The sequence below is a fragment of the Melozone crissalis genome, unplaced genomic scaffold, assembly GCF_028551555.1.
Source record: "Melozone crissalis strain CALT ecotype California unplaced genomic scaffold, PUWL_Pcris_2 ptg000008l_1, whole genome shotgun sequence".
Classification (NCBI taxonomy): Eukaryota; Metazoa; Chordata; class Aves; order Passeriformes; family Passerellidae; genus Melozone; species Melozone crissalis.
In genome coordinates this window covers 1,112,086-1,127,004 of record NW_026535786.1, presented here as the reverse complement: position 1 = coordinate 1,127,004, position 14,919 = coordinate 1,112,086, and the positions used below count along the sequence as shown (strand labels likewise).

Below are 14,919 nucleotides of genomic sequence, written 5' to 3'. Positions count from 1 at the left end.
CATCCAGCAAAAGAAACATAATTATTGTTAAGTCTGTGTGTGACATCAAGCTCTCATAATTGTACTAGGAAAACAGGGCTGCTATGCAATGGCGCTCTCAGAAAGTTTTCTGAGTAGTTTGTCTATTTGAGACAGTTAAAATAGTCTGCAATGACTTCAGTACTATTTGTTTGACATTATTCTGCAGAGGTGAATGAGTCATAAGGTGCCTCTGGTTCTGATTTTGGAAGCTAAGAGAAGCAAATTGCTTCCTTTCTCTTTTCCTGGAACTGTAAAAAAATTGTGCTTAAAAATACACATAACTAATCTTTATTTTAGTGGGGTTTTTTCATTTGTTTATTTTGAAAGTAGTTGATTTAAAAACACTAGAGACAAGTGCAACTACGATTGATGCCTCAGGTTTTAACTTTTATATTTTTCAGATTCTGTACTGCTTTATTATGTAGTTCTGAGCTTCATATTAGGGGATAGTAAGCTCTCTTCACAGAGTAGGTTGACAAAACAATTCCTTCTCTAGCTGGGGACCAAGGACAAGTGATCCAAATTTCAGTCCCAAGAGCATAACAACGGTGGACTGAAGAAAGAAAAATAAGAAGGATGGAACTGGATGGGCTAAAACTATCATTGGACAACTAGCTCCAATATTCTAATGGACCAGAACTTACAAAAGTGTGATACCCCATGACCAGTCATCCATTTTGTGACCATTTTGGGTTGAACTTAGCCCTACCTGGGCTCTTGTACTGCCCAAGGTGTATCCATTGAAGCCTTCTAATAAATACCTGTTTTATTTTTTAGTTCTGTCTAGTCCCTGTTTTAGGTCAGCCTTCACAAGGCATCAAGATGTGAAAATTGCATCGTATGGGCATATGGAATAATGTAGCAGCAGGCGGCGACAATAATGGGATCATATCTAAAAATCAGATTACAACCTCCTCACAACAGGAAAGCTCCACAGAATAATAGGTTTTGTTTAGTTGGGAAATATATTGATGTCTGAGACATTGAGTAAAATACTGTTTTATAAAGTGGGCTGATGAAAAAAAAGTGCAAAAAACTCTTCATAAACTGTAGATTTTTGCAGTTACTTGAAGGCGTTTTAGTGGCTTTATGTGGTTAGTAGTTAGGTGTTACAATGTACATGCTCTTACACTGTCATTGTCCCACAAAACCATATATTTATATTACTTACATATAAAATGGAAATTTAGAATTTAGGATTACTTTCATATAAGATGGAAATTTAGAAAAATATAGCCAGTAATGTTCTTTATGTCAGATAAATATTTGCTTATTTATATTATATTTTCATTTATTTATGTTGCTAAAATAAAATACCACCAGTGCCTAACTAGAGTTTTCCTTGAAGCATGTTTCAAATTTCTCCAGCTTATCTTTATGGGTATGAAAGCTTTCTAGTCCTTGGTGGCTGGAGATTCTCCTTTGCCATGTGGATAATCTTATGAGCCCACGAGAGTCAGAAACACATTGACATGAACCAGACTCTTGCAAAGCAGTGCCATAACCCTGCAGCCTCTTACATGACCTACAGGCAGAATAAAAATTCCTGCTTTTGGAAAGGTCTGAAGATGCTTAGAAATTCACAGCAGATACACATCATTTCCACCAGGTGGAAGCTACTCCTTCAAAAAGAAGGTAATTTGTGTAAACACTCAATTGGTACTCACCGGATGTGGATTTAATATACTCCACCTGCCTCTCTAAAATCCTGCACCATGGATTTTTGTATTATATACATATACAGTAGTTATTTGAGATTTTATTCTTTTGATCTTTTGATCAAGTAGGTGTCTGATTGTAGTAAATGTTTTTATAGGTTCTCATTTGAGAAAGAACGGATTAAGCATTTCTTTAAAATTTTATTATTAAGATGAGGTTCCTGAGCCTATCTGTGAAAAGCAATCTGAGATTAAATCCAAGCTGTAAATTCACAATGGTAATATTCATACACTTAGTGTTTAAAATGCATATTGAGTATTTGTTGATTAGATTCAATTTATGCTTTTCCGGAGTTTGAACCTCAATCTTCCCAATCACAGAGGAGCTTGCTAAACACCAAAATAGATTATAAGAGAACTCTCACTCAGGAGTCTAGATGTTCCCATTACTTCTTCCACCTCTGTAAATAACAAAATATTAATTGGAGCAGGGTCTTTAACCTATAATTTTTATAGCACAAGGGAATGCTCTCTATGCTGAATTCTAGAATCAGTCTTTCTTTTATGTTTAGTAAAGATTGATCTGAAAATTAAAATGAACAGGGGCATGAACAGGTATCTCGCATATATTATGTGAATGCCAGGTATTCTAGGATGCTTTTCACTCCAATTGTATAAGTATTTAAGAAGTTATTTCAGAAAAAAATCTTTCCCAATTGGTATGTCAATGTATTTTTTTTCACTTTGGTAAATAGGTCTCCTGATTAAGCAATACTTAAAAGAAAATTATTTTAAAACTCCAGAATAAACAGGTGAACTGTGGGTGGAAAGCTGAGCAGTATGACCAAAGGACACTCTTTTTCTTCTAGATGGAAACTGTTATATCCTTAGGAACATTTTCTGCAGAAAAATTGACCTCAGGTTTTTATGACCTCAGCTCCTTACATGATGACAGTCCTACCTGCTACAATTCAAATACTGAAGGGGAGAGTTTTCAGATTTATTTATTTCAGACTATTTTTTGCTATTTTATCTTTTCAAACTTGGACCTTTATTGCCACAGCAAGTTCATAAAGCAAGTTCATAAGCATCCAAAACCTGACTTGCAGGAACAGTCCAGAGGAAATGAAAAAACATGTCCTTTAATCTATTGGGTTATTACTCTTCATGAGTGTTGGTATTATTGGCAAACACACAATTTACTAAATCATGAGAAATCTGGATTACTATAGAGAGAATTGAAGACCTACAGGATAATTGTAAAAGACAGTCTCTGATTGTATTTTAATGGTGTAAAAAAAAAGAAAAGTAGAAAGAATTATTTCTGCTACCCTTTTAGCAGGAAGTTTTTCCTTTAGCTGATGCACTCTTGAAGAGATACCAATGAACTGCTTCAGAGCCATTAATGATGCTTTCATATGGCCTATAAAAATTGGACAGCTTTCCATAAATATCCTCCATGTCATCACGGCCTTCAGTTTTTGTCTGGGATCAGTGTATTCTCTCGAACCCATTAATAAATACACCAAAATCTCAAGCAAAATTAGCAGTGATGCTTCGTTCTTCTGGAAGCCTGAGTTAGTTAGTCATGTTGTGCATGATTCTTCTTTGTCCGCCCATCTAATCAGAAATCTTTGAATCTTTGACCATCTTCTCTTTCTAGAATCACAGAATGATTTTTGTTGAGAAGTGCTTTTAAAAATCATCTAGTTCAATGCTCCTGCCTCAGGGTTTTGCTAGTAGTGATTTGGTCTGGAAAAAGGAGATAGCAAAGAAGTAGTAAGGAGAACGGAGTGGGGCTTTGTAAGGTCTACAGAAGTAAGTTCCCAGTAAAGGTCATTGTTGGGCATTTCTGCTCTCAATCAACTCTGTAGCCGTGCTGGATGTAAGCTCAGCTGTCTCAGTGTAATTGTAACAATAACCTGGTGCAGACATCTTTGCAAAGAGATTTTTTGAAGAAAAACTGGTGGAAAATCTTACTACAAATATAGCGATGTACACAAGCAAGAGACCTTTCTTTTCTTCTGCAATGTCTATATGGAAAAATTGATGTTGTCTTCCCAAGAGACAGAGATTTCTGTTTTGGGACCTTTGAACATTTACACAGCCCATAGGTAAATTTCAGAATTGTCACCATTGCCTTGTGTATTCAGATTTCAAAATTTTGCAAACTCCCTTAGAAAAAGGTTTTCATTCAAAGGTCAAGCAATGATTTAAATTACTAAGCACAAGAGAGCTGGTGTTATTTTTTTAGTCTGAGCCATGTATTTTTAGAGGTTAAAGTAATAGCAGCAACTGATATTTATTTTTTGCTGTGTTAGTGAGTGCTCATCAATAACCTAATGGCCATATCTGATTCTACAAAAAAAGCAGGTGTTTTTGCCAAGTACAATTCAGTATATCTGCGGGCTTAGCATTTTGATACTTTGTAGAATTATTTGCTCACCTGTATTCATGGTCTGGGTGCAATCTTGCCCATATAATTATTTATTACCTCTAGGGATACTATGCTGGTGACTGTGTATTTTGTTCCTGTTTCTGTTGTTGCCAATTATAGGACAGTTACAAATGTATCCAGACAGATTTTAATCTTTATTGCAGCTCTCATCAATATACTGTGATTCTTTTAACTTCTCTGCTTTCACTATATCAGATTTTCTGATTCTCTTCATGTGTTCAATATTCCCTTCTGCTCTACTCTGTTGGCAGGAATAAAGTGATTTTGGTGAATTGCAGAGGGGAGAGACACAACTGAGCCACTTTCATTTTCTTCTTAAGTCTATGTATCTTCCATAACCTAAAATTTGACAGTTTCTCTCCTCTACTTATTTATTCTCTTTCTTTTCTTGGTTCCAATGCTGTTTGGTGTCAGTCATCTATGGGGAATGTGAGAGGATAAAAAAAATAAAAGTAATATCGAAGTTTAAAATCCTGCAGAGATTTGCCTTCATATATGATTCCACTGGCTAATGATGAGCATAAACATAAGACACTCTCACATTTCAAAAAGTTGTATTTTCAAGTCTCCTAGCTTAGGCAGAGTGAACAAGAATTTTCAGTTTCAGAGGGCCTCCTCGCTTCTTCCTTTGAAGAAATAATGGAGATTGAAACAGTTGGATAAATGCAAATCTTGTTAAACAGCACAAGAAATGAATGAACCTCTGATTCTGCTGCCCACAGGATCAGACCATAATGTTTATTCCCACTAACTTTCTGCATCCCAGAAGTTCCCTAGCAGAAGACAAAGGATGGAGGATGAAGAAATCCGGCATAAGTTGTTCTTAAATGACACTTGAAAGGAACAGTCCTTCCCTGCTGCTGCCTACCAAGGCTTTCAGAAATTCAATTTGCATTCTATGTTGACAGCTAAAAAGCACAGGCATAGAAATATCTGACCCACACAGATTCCATACAGCAGCAAGGATAAGAGCTTTTGCTCTCTTTGAGAGAGCCTCTCAAAAGTGTTAAATTATAACAAAGGAAGCAAAAAGGTTCAGGCTAGGGAAAATTAGACAGCCAGTTGCACGCTCTAAAATTTCTCTGCTTAAGTTCCCTCCTTCTAGAGGAAATTACAAAAATGTAAACAAATGAATAATAAAATACCTTTTTTTTTTTTGTTTATCCTCATGGAAGGCCTTAGGGAGGTAATACTTAGGACCTAGTTCTACTCATTTATACACAAAGGATATAAAATTAATTAAAAAGACATGAGGAAAAATATATATTTGAATCCTTCCAGATGTGCCTTTATGATATTTTCCCGTAGAACAAGAAGGCCAGCAGCTCAAATAAAGTTTAAGAATCAAATATTAAAACAATAACTGTCAATAATGCAAACCTTTTTCACACAATAATAAAATTTTAAATGTACATCTAGGAACTGTCTGTATTTCTGATGCAAGACACATTAGTAATCTAAAACATTGTTTGATCACTGAGTGAAGACCTTTTTCAAAGGGAGTTTGCAAAATTTTGAAATCTGAGTACACAGGATGATGGTGACAATTCTGAAATTTACCTTTGGGCTGTGTAAATGTTCAAAGGTCCCAAAACAGAAATCTCTGTCTGCTTAGCAGAAAACACAAATTCTAAATTACCCATATGTAAGAAGCACATACTAGAAATATAGGTTTTCCTTGCTAAAATTAGGAAACCAAAGTGTCAGAATTATGCCAAAGGTGACCCGTGTGTACTGCGGTGGAGGTTCTATTTTCATAGATCTGTGGACTCCAGTCTGAGAGCAAATAAAAGAAAGTTACATGAAGTTGACTTTCTTGAGTAATTAGGACCACAAATTCAACCAGCTTTAGAGATAAATAGAGATTGGAACTAAGCTAAGAAAGATTTTATTATGTTATTGCACAGTTGAATTTCCCCTATGCTTCATTAGAAGTTATTGTACCTTTCTCCCCTCAAGCTACTTTGCATCAAAACTGGATAGAAATACTTTGGCTATAGAAATCATGTGTCTGGAAATATGTCCCACAATATGCCCTTCCTACTTGTGACTGAAAGGTCTTGTCTGACTCTGTGCTACACTAGCTGAAACCTCTCAGAATAACCATTCTCTAAACATAATTATTTCAAAGAAAGAGAAATTTCAGGTAAGCAGAGATTTTTCTCTGTGATGATTGACATTCATTGTCGTTTAGGTATGCAAAACCATAGATGGGAACATAAAACCCTCAGAATGCAAATTCCCTTGAAATGACAAGGCTTATTGATTCACTATCTTTTCTTTATGGAGACGATTTTGAAATGAAAGCTATAACCTCAGGCTTCAAAACAGGCACACTAACTGTGTTTACAGTAAAGTTCCATATACCAAATAGATGATTTAGAATAAATCTTTCTGTTCAGTGTTATTCATACTTAAAAATTTACTTATATGACAGTAGTAAATTAGGTTGTAGTGGAAAGAACTATTATTAATACTCTTTGAAAGGTATCTACATTTTAGTCAAACTTGATTGATTTCAAAATTATTTTATTTAAAAATTCCAGCTATATTCCATGTCTATATATTTGAAACTACTTTTGAAATGGAAATCAGCTATAAATCCAAAACAATTGAAAACATGACAAGTCTTTTCTTACTGTTTCCTATGTGTACTCCTGTGAGTCCTTGACCAAATAATGCTACTTTGAAATGTGATTCTGATTGCTTTAGAAAAGTCCTCTGTGTTGACTTCTAAATTCAACTCTGCTGATTTTTTTCTGCTGTATTTTGCATTTTCATTGCTTATTCACTTGATGTACATATAGAGGCCAAGTGTGTCTGTTGTGCTTTTTCATTGCTGGCCCAACTGCAGTAAAATTGCATCTGCTACAGTGCCAATGCTTACAGATTATTTGTTTTTCACGTAGCTTTTTCTAATACATTTATAGATTTTATTAAAATTCTGCATTAAAATTTATAATGATTTTGTTTGCCAGGTTAATTTCATTTTTAGACTTTTGTTGCTGTCAGTAATAAGAAAACATGCTTTTGTTCCAATTTCATAAATATCATGTATTTCTTCTTTTTAATTCTTAATTTTAACTCTTCAGGATGACTTTACCGAAACACGAGGCAAAGAACTCATGATAATTTGTTTGGAGCTGTAACAAGTCATTGACTAGTCTAAAAAGAGGTGTGTGGCTGCCCACTGCTGGATGGAATGATGTTACAGGGTATTTCCTTGGGCTGTGTTATGATATTGTCATATCATTTTGAATGTGGCCCTTCATTTAAGAACGCAGACCTCCATTCTCCTTCAAACACCCTGTAGAATAAAATTGTGAGGTTTCTCTGTAATGCTGAGATCTTTTACTTGTATGTATAATATGTAAAGCAGTTACAATCTGCCTACTTTTTAGATGTAACACATAATTTCCCTCTTCCATGTTAAGCATTATTCTTAGCCACTGGAAATTTATGTAATACCTGGTCCAGTTTGCTCAAATAGGCTAAACTTTTTATAATCTGTATATATAAGAACAATAATTGCAAATTACCATAAATATATATGGCACCTATATGTTATTGACATTTTTGACACCTCTAAAATAGATCCTTCAATATTCTAAAAGTTATTGAAAAAGTAACATTATTCCAAATAGCCTCACATCCCTAAAACCTGTTGCTGAACTTGAAAATTAAAGTCTTCATTTCTAAACTTTAGGAAACCCCCAGCTAGCTAATTACTAAACTACACTTATCACGTATTCTGAGTGACAGAACAGTTGTGTTTGGAAATTATATTAGTGTTCCTATTACCATCTTGAAATAATTCACTCTTTGTAGGAGATCAGCTGTACAGCCTCTCTTTTTCTCGTTGTAAAGGACCGTAGGAATAGCTCAATTCTGTGTCCTTCAAGGAGCTGCTAGTCTGTCTCAGTGCCTGCATCCTTTTGACGGCTTTCCTTTGAATTTGCAAACACTTCACTGAGGGGGCCAGGGTCACCACCAGAACAGGCTTGCAGTTGGAAATGCACACAAGCAGGCCCCAGGTCCAGTGGTTAAAACCAACCAGTATGAATAAAGAAGAATGAAGAATCATATGAAGACATTGTGGGATGTTCATAGTGTGCAGATGTGCCTGTGTTACAGATTTACCCTGTGAGAATACAAATGCCTGAACAGTGCACTCTATTTCATTGCAAATCCTGGAGTTTTTTATGCTTTGAAGGTTTTATGTCTTTCATGTCTATTTCATTTGTATTCATCTCAGACAAGAAAACGAGATACATTTTGGCATGTACATTTGCATGGCACTGTTGTGTCCATGCAGGAGGATGGTGGAACAATATCCATCATAACAGGGTGAGGATTTTTTAGATTTTTATTTTCTTTATTATTTTAAAAAAGAGTTCAGAAGTGACATAAACCACTACCTCCTTAACAATCTGTAGATCTAGGTGCCACTTTAAATATTAAAAAATACTTAAGAAACATTTTGCAAGACTATTTGTCCGGAGCACGAGAATGAATTTCACTCTATGTGTGTAAGAGTTGTTTAATTGCTAGCAATAGCTGTTTACACTGACAGTACATCCAGTGATTAATTCACAGGATTCCTAAGGGAAGACTGAGCCACAAAAAGGTCTCAAAGATGCAAGCCAGGGTAAAGAGTGTGTTGTAAAATATTTAGCAAACATTAAAGCAAACCACAAAGAACTACAGGAGGAGCCAAGGGTAGGGAAGAATATATTATCTGACTCAAAAAAGGGTAGGGAAGAATATATTATCTGACTCAAAAAAAGAGCTTTTAACCTGGAGATAGATTTTTTAAAAGGGGATTAAAGAGTGTGTTTCCAATGGACACACAAACACACCAAATTGGGATAATACGTACGGATGTGTATCACAGAGAAAAGAAAAACTTGCATTAAATTGTTTCCTTTTTGATTGATTTATTGATTGCTTAATTGATTACTAGGATTTTGACTGCTTGATGACGGTAATAATAAATCAGACAAATTATTTTATATTTACATTTTATATTAACATAGTCAGTTACAAATTTCTTCTTTGCTGTGGATCGATCTATTATTTTTTCCCCCTAACATTGATATGCATATCATTGCAGGAAGGAAGAGATATAAATAAGGATTTCTCTCCATCTAATTAGTTTAATTGATTTGTGCTGAAATAGTTGACCTTTAGCACTAGGTTCTCCCTTCACATTCAAAATTGACAGCTCACTCTGATGATCATCAGCCATGGGGAAAATAAGTTAAGATTTCAATTAAAAGCATGCAGTGTAGGCTAATCTATGGACCTCACATTAGTATGCTCCATGCTTCCCTGCTAGAGAATATGTATCATGTTTGGGCTGAAATATATCATATGGAAAGCACCTGAAGAAGTACGAAGGTGAAGTATATCTTAAAATGGACAAACCAAACCTACGTAGGTGTCTTAAAGCACATGTTCATACAGTCAACAAATTACATCTAGTCAATAGCACTCCTCTTTGATGTCAAAGATCACAAGGTATTTAAAATAAACTAATTCTTAGAATGTATTTTTTGGGTCCCCTCAACTATCTTCACTGTTTGCTTTAAGTCTTATTTTTCAGGAAAAACTGACCTAAAACTCCTTTTTATGACACAGACAGGCAGAAACAATCCACACAGTGGTAAAGTGTCAGACCCAACTTTGGTCTTTAAGAGTGCAAAAACCAGAAGTAATAAATGTTGAACTAGATGGAATAAGCTAAATAATAAAGGGTCTGTTGCTATTCTTTGGAGTAAAATTTTCTTCAATAATATCATTAGAAGAGTCTTCAAAACGTTTTATATTTTTTACTTCTAAAAAGCACTTTTCATTAGATGACTTCAGTGACTTTGAAAAAAAGTGCAAAGCACTCACTGAACATAACAACTGTGTTTGAAGCCTATGCTATGGCAGAAACACACCCTAGCTCATTTTATTCAGTATATTACATTAGCATGCTTTAAATGAGACAAAATTAAGTGTTTCAAAAGAAAAAAAATATGACAATAAACTCAAAGCACTTTTTTCTGTTCTAAACCACTTTACTTTGGACAAATGCTGTTCCATAATTGGAATATATCATTACTATTATTATTTGTACTACTGCAGTCGGAAGCATTCTCTAGCAGAAGGTGTTCAGTATTAAAGTACATTTTGTTTGCTCTGCTGTATGTCATATGTTGGATGCAAAGTGGGAATAATGGGGCATATATTGAGTAATCTATTTGCTGAATTATGAGGATAAGTGGAAGTAAGATGAAAAATAGATTGTTTTTCAAGTAGGAAAGGAAGCAATGACTAACTCTACAAAAGCATCTTTATATTATTCAAAATAATTCCTCATAAAAATTCATGACATTTAAATTAGCTCTAACAGTATAATATTCCAATGATGTTGATTCAATTGCTAATAGCCGCTGGAAATATTCTTTACCATCTCTGAGTCAATGTTTTAAGTCTTCAAATCATTTCCTCTTTGTTATTTTAACGGAAAATAAAATATATCCCTAATTATTTTTTCCCATGTCTCTCTAAAATATCCTATGTTCTTAAATTTGATGCCTTGTATGACCAGATTTCTAAGAAAAAGACAAATTCTATAAAGTGAGAGGCTATTGCAGATTTTCAAGTTAAAGTATCATGCATCTTCCTTGAATAGTGGACTACTGAAAAGCTCAACAGAACAATTTTTGGATTGAAGGTTTACTTATTTTTGCAAAAGACCTGGCAAAAAATATATTTTTCCCTGAAGAAAGACCACCTTGCATACATAACTTTTCTCCCTTTCTCATGCTATCATATCTGTGGTGAAAAGGGCTGATGAGGATCACCAACATATTTTCCTTGAGAACTTACAGCTTCTAAGCCAACCCCCACTACTTCTTTGGAAAACAATTCAAATTTCTTGATTTTTTACTCCTTTGCAGAAGAAACAAATATTTTGATCAGAAAAGACGCAAATGAAGCTTGATTGATTTATGATGAGAGAACTGGAGAAAAGGAGGCTCTGGGCGTACCTTATCACTCTCTGCAACTCCCTGAAAGGAGGTTGCTACAAAATCAGGGTCAGCCTCTTCTGCCACACAACTAGTGACAAGACAAGAGGACATAACCACAAGCTGCATCAGAGAGTGTTCAGATTGGACGTCACAAAGAATTTCTTTGCTGGAAAGGTGCTTAAGCATTGGCATGCATTGCCCAGGGAGGCGGTGGAATCACTGTCTCTGGGGGCGTTCCACAAATGACTAGATACAGGCCTTAGTGCAATGGTCTGGTTGTTCTGTGATAGGTCAATTGTTGGACTCAGTTGTCTTGGAGGAGTTTTCCAACATTTATGAGTCTATAATTCTATGACTAAGACAACTGAGATCTGAAACATTGAAATTTTGACATCTTAGCTATTCATTTTACTTTCCTTTACATTCTGTGGCAAGAAGTAGCCATTTATTGAGACTGTCTACCATATCACCTGTCATTTTCCTCCTCCTTTCTACTGCCTGTAAAGTGAGCCCAGCCTCACAACCTTATGTGTTGACATCCAGAATCCAAATATTTAAAAAGAGGTCTCCAGTGAAAGTTTCCATCACATGGTTTGTTTGATTTTGTTGATTTTGACAATGCAATGTCAATAGACAATGTCAATAGAAAATGCAATTATATTGCATTGTCTTTTGCCTTCAGTGATAAGTGGGATAGAGTAGCAACTTTAGAAAAAAAATCTCTCAGATAAACTAAGCCACCACAGCAGGAAATATACAGAGGAGGATCAGATGAACTAACGAGTTCTTGAGAAATCTACCGGCTTCCACTTAGTTCTGGGGGAATTTTTTGTGTGTACGTTTGTTTTGTTGGCTTTTGGTTGAAGGTTTTTTCTGTATGTTTTTGTTTGGTTTTGCTGGGTCTGCTTTGGGTTCTTTTTTGTTATAGTTATTACAATTTCATCGGAAAAGTATTATTTATTCACATTTTGCTGTGTTTTAGTAGTGATCTTAGTTTTCATAGGAGATAACCTGGATGGATACCTTATCAACAACTGATTTATTCTATTTTTGCATCTCTCTGAAGTTATTGCCAAGTAACATGTCATTGAGCAGTTTAAGAAGAAACCAATGTGCATGCACAGACCAGAGCAGAAAATATATGTCTGTTTAAAAACATGAGGAGCAACACTGATGCAATCCACTGTACAGAATGAATGCACATATTTCCATAAGCTTAGAAGACTGAAAACTTGCACTGAGACAATGTAATTAAAAGTTACAATGAAAAAAATGGGTTATCATTCTTAGTGACATTTGATTAAACATGCTAGCTTGCAAAAATACACAAATGAAGGTCACATTTGCAAGTATTATAAGACAGTCTACATTTTAATTAGATAGTTGAGAAATGTCAATGAGTTAGTAACTGACCAGGAGTCACTTATAGAAAAAAAGGAATAAAGGAAAACAAAACATCACACCAAATTCAGAATTCTTTACTCTCTATAAAGTTCAAATGTTACAAAGACAGTTTTCAAAGAAATTTTGGGGTTGGTTCAATGAATTTTCCTTGTCACTTTTCTCTCTTTAAAGAAAGAACACGTTTTGGTCAAATTACTGTGTACCATTATTTGAACTTTATTGAGCTATGCTCTGCCTTTAAAAACCAACTATAAAATATAACAGGGGAGTATTTGTGGTTTATATTTGCATCTGTGGAATGTACCCGAGGAACTTGTGTAAACATTTGCTGTCTTGTGATCCCCTTTCCCTCAGAGTAAGCTTTGTCCTGCCATAACAGCATACATGAAATAAAGTTGAATTTAATCCGGCATAGATATTACAAATTACAGGAATAAAATTCTTTCAAATTATCTTGACATTTATATTTATGGTTTTCTCTAAGACCAAAGAAAACCCCTTTGTAATCATTGGAAGACAGGCTGTCTATTACCTATGGCACTGTTGTTTTCCTTGTTGTCTTGATTCTGATCAATCTGACTGAAGAGCAGTGTGTGATGGAAATAATAAGAGATGAATTAATAATTTATTGAATTGATACAGATTCATTAAAAATTACCAAAACTATATCAGTTTGCTGTTGGAAATCCATTAAGAAAATTAAAAAGAAATAGTCTATCTTAAAAGTATCATACCACTGTTAAAATTACTATAAATCTCATAGTTCTACTTCAAAGAAATATGAAGGCTAACCCAAATCACTGATATTATTGTGGCTGGTTTCTAGTTGCTTTATATCCTTACCATTTGGGCCTATATCTTCCTTATCTGTGTCATGCAGCTGAAGGAACTTTTGGATGTTTCATCCCAAATACTTGACTTATTTCTCAGAATGAGACTAGGGAAAACATAATTTCAGAGTGAGGCTCAAGTACAGCAGCATTTTGAGAACTATCCATAATAATTTTGATGAAATTTCTCAAGGATTTTTAGGGTAGACTGGTAAAGTAAAAAAGCACATTAGAGAGTAATATCAATTCTCCAGCAGTTTAACTACTATATACTTAAATAATGGAATATATAAATTTATACTCCCAAATCTCAGAAGTCTAATCCAAACCAAATTAAAGGAATAATTTTACTGTAAATAGTACTCCAATAAAAATATATTCTAATTAAGGCACTGTAACTAAGCAGTTCAGAAGTCTAAATCTCTGAAGGTGAATGTTCAAATTAGGAAGTAAGTTTTGTTTTCAGGTTAATGTGTTTTCTGCTGTAGTTGTCAGTAACGATCACAGGCTACAGACTTTCAGTAAACAAAACATGAAATATTTCCTTATGTATAATTTATGAACCATTTCCAGTTATGTTTTACAAGGAAAATTTTACTCAAATACAGCATCCCTATGAGCATGACAGAGCAACTGGAGTCAGGGCGAAATTTCACACTGATGGCTAGTCCCAGCCAAACAAAGCAATTATACCATAGAAGGTCAGAAAACAGATTATGTAACACTATCATTACTGCAGGACCTTTTCACCACGTCACGTGACTTTTGTATCCTTTCCTTCTCCCTCTTCCCATTGCACTTTGCATTCATAACATCTGAGATCTTGTAGATTCTTTTTTTCTTTCAAACCCTGAGATTACCACTGCAGAATTAGTGTTCCACACTCTGCTAGATAACAAAGAATTATAGAATCATTTGTTATTTTTAAGCAGAAGAAGAACTGCAGTCTTCTTAACTTGATGAGGCAGCACAGACCAACTTCATTTCACAAAACTGACTGCACAAAATATTTCAGCAAAAACAAGTTGTCAGGAGTATTTAACTGTTGTTGAATCCTATTTACTAGAGTGGCTTTTTGTGTTACATACGCAAACAAAAAGGAGAGTCACAGCCTAAAAATGGCAAGTGTTACATACTATGCCAATGTTAAAAGGATGTCTGGTTTTTAAATATTTATCACCAGCAGAGATGACAGAACAGTGATCTTTTTTTCTTCATGGCACTTCAAATTGTTCTCTAAAAGATCTGTTCCTTCATAGGCCCTGGATATGCAGTCTGGATCCCTTTGCTCGTCTCTGAATATATTTTGAATGTTCTTCTAACCTCCTTAATATTGTTACATACTTCTGCCTGCTTTGTTCCTGCAGGTCCTGAGTTATAGTTTTTAATCTATTGTAATGTAATTTATTTTTTTTATATTTGACATCATAAAGGGACCGAAACTTGGGCACTATTCTTATTTGTAAGCACTGAAATTTTAAATAGAGTCAGAAAAAGCAAAAAAAAAAAGGAAGTTGAAGAGACAT

The 14,919-nt window shown here is 34.6% G+C and overlaps 1 protein-coding gene across 6 annotated transcripts in view; it reads left to right on the top strand.

Moving 5' to 3' along the window:
* CNTN5 (contactin 5) overlaps nucleotides 1-14,919 on the top strand; it is a 608,827-nt gene that overhangs the window by 359,074 nt on the left and 234,834 nt on the right. The gene's annotated exons all lie outside the window — the stretch shown is intronic.